The sequence below is a fragment of the Sus scrofa genome, chromosome 1 (assembly GCF_000003025.6).
Source record: "Sus scrofa isolate TJ Tabasco breed Duroc chromosome 1, Sscrofa11.1, whole genome shotgun sequence".
Taxonomy (NCBI): Eukaryota; Metazoa; Chordata; class Mammalia; order Artiodactyla; family Suidae; genus Sus; species Sus scrofa.
In genome coordinates this window covers 219,840,585-219,847,493 of record NC_010443.5, presented here as the reverse complement: position 1 = coordinate 219,847,493, position 6,909 = coordinate 219,840,585, and the positions used below count along the sequence as shown (strand labels likewise).

The following is a 6,909-nucleotide window of genomic DNA, read 5'->3' as shown; positions in this document are numbered from 1 at the left end:
TTCCCACTGTACAGCAAGGGGATCAAGTTATCCTTACATGTATACATTACAATTACATTTTTCCCCACCCTTTGTTCTGTTGCAACATGAGTATCTAGAAAGTATAAATGTAAGAAAGCCTTAACAATTTTTGATTGCTCAATATATAATATATTCTGTGTGTGTTCTCCATGAGAAGAAGAGATAGTTATTATAAGGCAGTAATTGACTACTGGTCTCTTATTAGGGTGAGAGAAATTTAATGGAAAGTTCATAGATAAGAAGTGTGACAAATCACACTGGAAAACAAATCTCCATAAAAATCTTCCTTCTTCATACACACTGAGACCAGGGGGAGAAAGCTGTAATCATTTAAAGGGGCCCATATATCCTTGGCCTCAGCATCTGATGGCTCTCAGATGAAGGTCTGAAAAGTCCATGAGAAAGGAGTGGACTGGTGTCAGAAATACTGAAACCATCTCCTTGAAGGAATATGTCAGCAGAGCCTATGCACAGACCTCATCTAGTCCATTTCCCAACACCTGTTTTATCTAATTCCCTGAAGTAGTTAGTCCTGCTGGTCAAAGATATCCACTACCATGACCTAGAATTCTTAAAAATGTATACATGCCCTAGTGGTAGTTTGGCAAACACATTCTTACTATAACATAAATTGTGGTCAAGATACATCCCAGTCCATCTCAAGCTGTATGTGTGACCAAGTGGGTATTACAAATTATAATTTTGGCAGGGCATACTTTGTTCCCTAGACAAATTTTTTCCCACCCATTTTAATGATACACTTCTCAAAAATATATACATTTTCTTCATCCACTAAATGTTAACTGGGCACCTGTTAGTATAGCACATGCTATACATACAAAACGGATAAGGTTAAGATCCTACTCTCAAGGCACTGAATCAAGTAAAGAATCAGACTCACAAACAAGCAAATACAATGAGATTGACTAAACTGTGTGATCTCCAGAGTTGAGTGGCAGATTCAGATAACACATTTAAATCGGTCCTGGAAAACTTGCCAGTGAACAAAGAAACATAGATCGGTATTTTCCAGCCAGGCAAAAGATTTTCAAGTGAATCCTATGAGTTATGAGATGCCGATGATCAACAGTAAGCAAAGGAGTAACATAATCAAATTTTCTTATCTGAACTCTAGGGCTATTGCAAAAATGGAATTGGAAAAGGGAAATTCTGGAGACTAAGCAAATGTCAAGGGTTGTATGGCAGTAGTTGAAGGGGTTGATGGACCTACTCAAATAGACTGGTGGTCCCATTAGAGATGAGGGATATGCAAGAAGAATAAATAAAATAAATTGTTTGGAATGTGAGAAAGCAGTCAACGACTCCCAGACTGTGGGCTTGGGAAACTGGGGAAAGGGTGTAGAATTCACTAACATACACAATATAGGAGAGCAAGCAGGTTTTGTTTAAGAACCAAGGATGAGCATGAAAGCCGAGAGGATCATGTTCACTTCTGGACATACTGAGTTTTCAATGCCAGTGGAATGTCCAGGTGGAATCATCTAGAAAACAGTTGGAGATTTGGGACTTTGGCTCAGAATGGAAATATAGATGTAAAACTATAATATAGACCAGATCTCACCGAAAGTGATTATGGTAGAAAAAAAAAAAAACAGATTTAAAGAGGGGGCAGAGAAATAGAAGCCAATAAATAAAATAGAAAAAAATAAATAAAGGCACCAGAAAAGGAGCAACCAGTGCAGAGGAGGAAAGCGGGAAAGAGAAATGTCAGGGAATGTAGAGCCAGAAATCCAAGTATATGAGAATAGTCAGCAGGACAAGCCATGTGAGATGAGGACTAACTGTGCTTATTTCACTGGCTGAGTGCAGCAGGACAGTTTCAAGTGCTGTGATATAGGGAGAGCCCAGTTAGAGTGGACCAATGATGTGGAGTGACGTGGAGGCAGAGAGAGTAAATCTAGGTTGCACCCTGTAAAAGAATAGCTGTCAAAGAAATAAAAATGAGGATGGTTAAAAGCATGACCACTAAGTGGGTTTAGTTTTTTATTTGTTTGTTAAATGAAAGGGATGACCATATTTTCATGCTAAAGGAAATAATCAATGGAGCATTGAAGGTAAGAAAAGGACATTATTGATAAAGCAAATTTCCTAAGGAGGCAGGGTAGAATAATATCCATCGCATCAGCAGATGGAGTTGGCTTTGATAAGAAAACTATCTTTTGCTAGAGATGAGGACAAAGAAAGAATGGGTGCAGATGCAAGTGGGCTTATAGGCAAATGGATGAGAAAATTTTTTTTAAAAACCACTCTTGGTAGCTAGCTTAGACACAAGGTCATCCCAAAGAGAGAAGATTGAAAGCTTTGAAGAGTGGTAAAGGTTTGGAATCGCAGCTCAGGGAAATGGGAGAAGCACATGTAATAGGACTGCTGAGTAACATTGAGGGAACAACTGAGATTAGTTTTACTCCAGATTTATGGCCTCCATTCTATATGGTTGTGATTTTTCTTTTTCCTCCAGCAGAGAAGTGTTCAAGGAATGTTTACAGCTCAGGAGGCCCCGCAGGGGATTGCCTGAAGGACATGAAGTCCATTCATCTCTCCAGATAGTTTGGATTATATTTCAAGATCAAGGTAAACCATCCAAATTAAATAGTTGACCCTTATTGTTCTGGCCCCCCTTTTACTGAATTGTATTTTGGCCTTGGGCCTCAGCTTCCAAGGAGGGACCAAAGGACAAACAGCGTTAGGCCTGTCACATTGTTATCACCATGAGGGATGTTGAGAAAGAGCGGCCTCTAATTCATTCATGTTCCACTCATGAGGGCACAGAGAGCCATTTCCTTAAAACCTAAATGCCAAGAAACAATTGGTTTTTCTCATGGTCACGACCATGTGTTTAGTTGGTATAAAACTGAGAATGGTCAAGAGCCAGGTTTTGAAATCAGAATGCTTGAGTTCAAATCTAATATCCATCACCTGTTAGCTGGTGGACCTTGAGTCTCTGTCTCTGTGCCTCGTTTCCTTATCTGAAAAATAATGAAATGTTCATACCTACTTCATAAGGCTGCAGTAAAAACTAAATGAGACAACCAATGTAAAAGTGTTTAGCACTGTACTTGTCAAATCATAAAAGTCTTCAACACATGATGGCCAGCTTTGTTATGGTTGTTATTGTTATCTTCCAAGTGTTCTTTTTTTGGCTTTGGTTTTGTGTTTTGTTTTCATTCTCAATGTGGCATGCATTTGCGTGTATTAATTTACCTCTGGTCTCCACTTAATATTTTTTTTCCCATTTTCCTTTACTCATACTTCCTTTATTTCTTGTCTGATATCCCTCATCCCCATTTTGGAATAAGGCAGGATATAGGAAAGTAAATTAAAGGAGTTCTTATACCAGTCAATAATACTAAAGACTATTCTAGTCTATCTATTTTTGTCCCAGTTTTAGGAAAAGTTTCAAAGATGAGAAAAAGAACTTAGAACTTTCTTATCCTACATTTGCATCTAGAAATGCAAGTTTCCTTGAAGTCCATTTCATCTGATATTTACTTTTTTTGCTCACATACTTCTCATTGCAAATAAACAACGTATTTTATTATTCTCAGAGAGGGGCAGATTGCTGTAGCTTGAGAAGCAGTTACAGTTTGGGGGAGAAAAAGGGCTGGACTTTTGGGTCAAAGGGCTAGGCTTTAGATATAGTTTTGCCACTTATGAGCTACTTTTGCTATTGGAACTCTGGGTTCTTTCATCTGTTAAGTGGAGTTTACAGTATCGACCTCACAATGTGGTTGTGAGAACCTAAAAAGGCGCTTAGCAAAACTTATTTAGATTTGGGTCTAGTGCAAGAAATGACATTCAAATAGCCATTCAAACTTGTACCTGAAAATCTGGACCAAAGAATTCAATAATTCTTCTTAAATTTATTTAAAAGCAACCTGAATGTATTTTTCTTACCAAACTTAAGCACTTGAAATACGTATATGAGCCTTTTCATCAAAAGTCAAAACAAAAACTTTAATTATCTTTTAAGAATATTTGGGAAATCATGAAGTTCTCTTGTGGCTCAGTGGGTCAAGAATCTGGCATTGTCACTGCTATGGCTTAGTTACTGCTGTAGCACAGGTTCAATCCCTGCAATTCTGCAAGTACAGCCAAAAAAAAGTACAGCCAAAAAAAAAAAGAAAAGAAAAAAAGAATATTCAAGAAATCATTTCAGTATCATATATCAACTTAGTCTGTAATGTCATCAAGGAAACATGGAAAATATCTTGGATCGAATTCTTTGCTTTCAGCTATAAATAAATAGTCTGTGAAACCCCTTATGTATAAATAAGTCTGCGATATCGCCTGGCTGAGAGTAGCTTTGTTTTTTATTTTTCTTAGTTGTTGACGTTGCTGTTGTTGTTGTTTCATGGACCAATAAGTACTCATAGATGAAAGCAGCTTTTGTTTTGTTTTCACTCAGGGGATGTGAGTGTGGGAATGGTATATCCCACATGTTGAAAGGATATCAAAAGGAGAATAAAAGGGTTGAGGCCACTTCTTTAAGGATATCTGAGGACCTACTTCCTGTTCCCCTTCCCTCTTTCAGGCTCAAAGTTGAAAACCAGGGGATGTGTGTTGGTGGGCTACTCCCTCCATCACAGAACAGCCCTGAGAAAGCAGTGTCAGAAGCACAAAAAGAGCCTAAGTACAATGGTTAGTCTTCAAAGGCGCTCATTTATTATATTGCTCAGAGCCCCACAGAGTTGCTCCAAGCTCATAACCACCACTGATTTCAAAGGGAGCTCTGAACTTGCATACGCTCCGCAAGGCACGGCACGGGATGAGAAACAGGCTGAGTGGCTTGAAGCCATGTTCAGACATTTTTTTTAATGTTCGTAAATGTCTTTGGCACCATCACTTTCACATAGAAACCCACTTACCTCCTGCCGCAAAGTGTGAAATAAAGCCATTTTCAAGCCTGGGTAGGGGATAGTCTGGAAACTGGGCTAAATCTTAAAACCACATGAAGGCTGAAAATAGGATTCACGGACTGGAGCTTGGTTCTCACTAAACCACTTCCAAGGTCAGGTCACCATGACATTCTGTTCTGTTAGGTACCATCAATGCAGCCCTTAAAGGGTTAAGGCAGTACAACTTGGTCATCTCAGGAGCTCGCAAACTGAAGCCCCAGACTCTGAGGCATCCCATAGAAGCATTATCTCAATTGGGTCTTTATTGGACCCAACTAGAACAACCCTGGGGAACCTCAGGTTAGCGAATGGCCTTTCTTTCCATACTACTCTGCTTCTGGAGATTCTGTAAGTCCCCCCTTGGTCCAGAAGATTTGTAGGAGAAAATTAAGATCCATCAGAGGCTTTCTCTTTGATTGCCTACAGAAAGACTAGTTGTCTTCCCCAGTTCTGTTTCTGTCACACTTTAGTCACCAAGACAAGCGGAATGAGGTTCCTTAAGGACTCAGAAATGACTGTACAAAGGACAGTCTGAGACAGCACCACCGAACTGCGACCTGGGGAGATGGCCAAGACTGACCCCAAGACTGTGCAGGATCTCATCTCAGCTGTGCAGATATTCCTGCAACAGGTGCAAGATTAAGTTCGAACCATGTCTGATCTGATCATTGGAAGAATTGATGACATGAACAGACTCACTGATGACCTGGAGAAAGGCATTGCAGACCTCATGACACAGCCTGGGGTAGAAGAGTTGGAGGGGGAAAACAGGATCCCTGACCACACAGAGGAGCTGAAGGTTGCTCATTTATACTGAAATCTGGAATGCCCTTTTTACAAGCCAAGAGAAGATGGATGGCTTTTTGCAACTTACTACTATGTGTACACAGGTTTTATATTATAAAGTGTGCATTCTTCTTACCACATGTTACAGAGTGAGTTCATGGAGTTGACTTCCCTCCCCTGTCCCCCATGTTTTCTGGACACAGTAACTTTACATCTTGGACCTTGGTGAGTTGTGATATTAAATACTAAAATTTTGGTGGTTCCTGAAAAAAAAATGAATTTAATATTCTCCAGGAAGCTCTGGGATAGGTAATTCCCCAGGGAACCTCTGGACAGGTCCACGAACACCTTGTTTTTGAAAGGATAAAGAAAAAAAAGTTGTCATTTTATGTCCCCTGTTCAATTAACATTAATTAAATTTTGGAAATGTATTATATCAGCTGCAATCTTTAGTAGGGAATAGAAATTTATTTGGGAGAAAAGGATGTAATTTTTTCCCCCTCTTTTAGGGACACACTTGTGGCATATGGAAATTCCCAGGCTAGAGGTTGTATTGGATCTGCAGCTGCTGGCCTACACAGCAACCACAGAAACACCAGATCCAAGCTGTATCTGTGACCTACACCACAGCTCATGGCAACAATGCATCCTTAACCCACTGAGCAAGGCCAGGAATCAAACCTGCATCCTCATGGATACTAGCCAGTTTTGTTACCAGTGAGCCACAACCAGAACTCCCAAAAAGGATATAATTAATGAGACACTAGATATGATTTTTAGAAATCTAGAGATGCCTTCTATAAGATTAAAACCACACAATCTCTTCTCTAAAGTTTTTCAAGAAAATATTGCTAAGCATTTATCTATTCACAACATCACTCTTTCTTTATTCCTTCAAACAATGCTTGCTGAGCACCTGCTACAGGCGGATGCCATTGCACTTGCTAGAACTCAGCCATGGACCAAGCAGACAAAAGTCCCCTCAGTGAGCTTGTGTCTGAGTGGCGAGCACATATATTATAACAAAATAAGTTAAGAAGACTTTCAAGCTCATGTTCTGCAGACAGTGAGTGCTGTTCACTTATACTTAAGATCCATAGTCTTGGAGTTCCTGCTTTGGTGCAGCAGGATCCTCAGTGTCTTGGGAGCCCTGGGACACACGTTTGATTCCCAGCCTGGAACAGTG

At 39.8% G+C, this 6,909-nt stretch overlaps 1 pseudogene; it reads left to right on the top strand.

Moving 5' to 3' along the window:
• On the top strand, window positions 4,205–6,321 carry LOC110257032 (annotated as a pseudogene).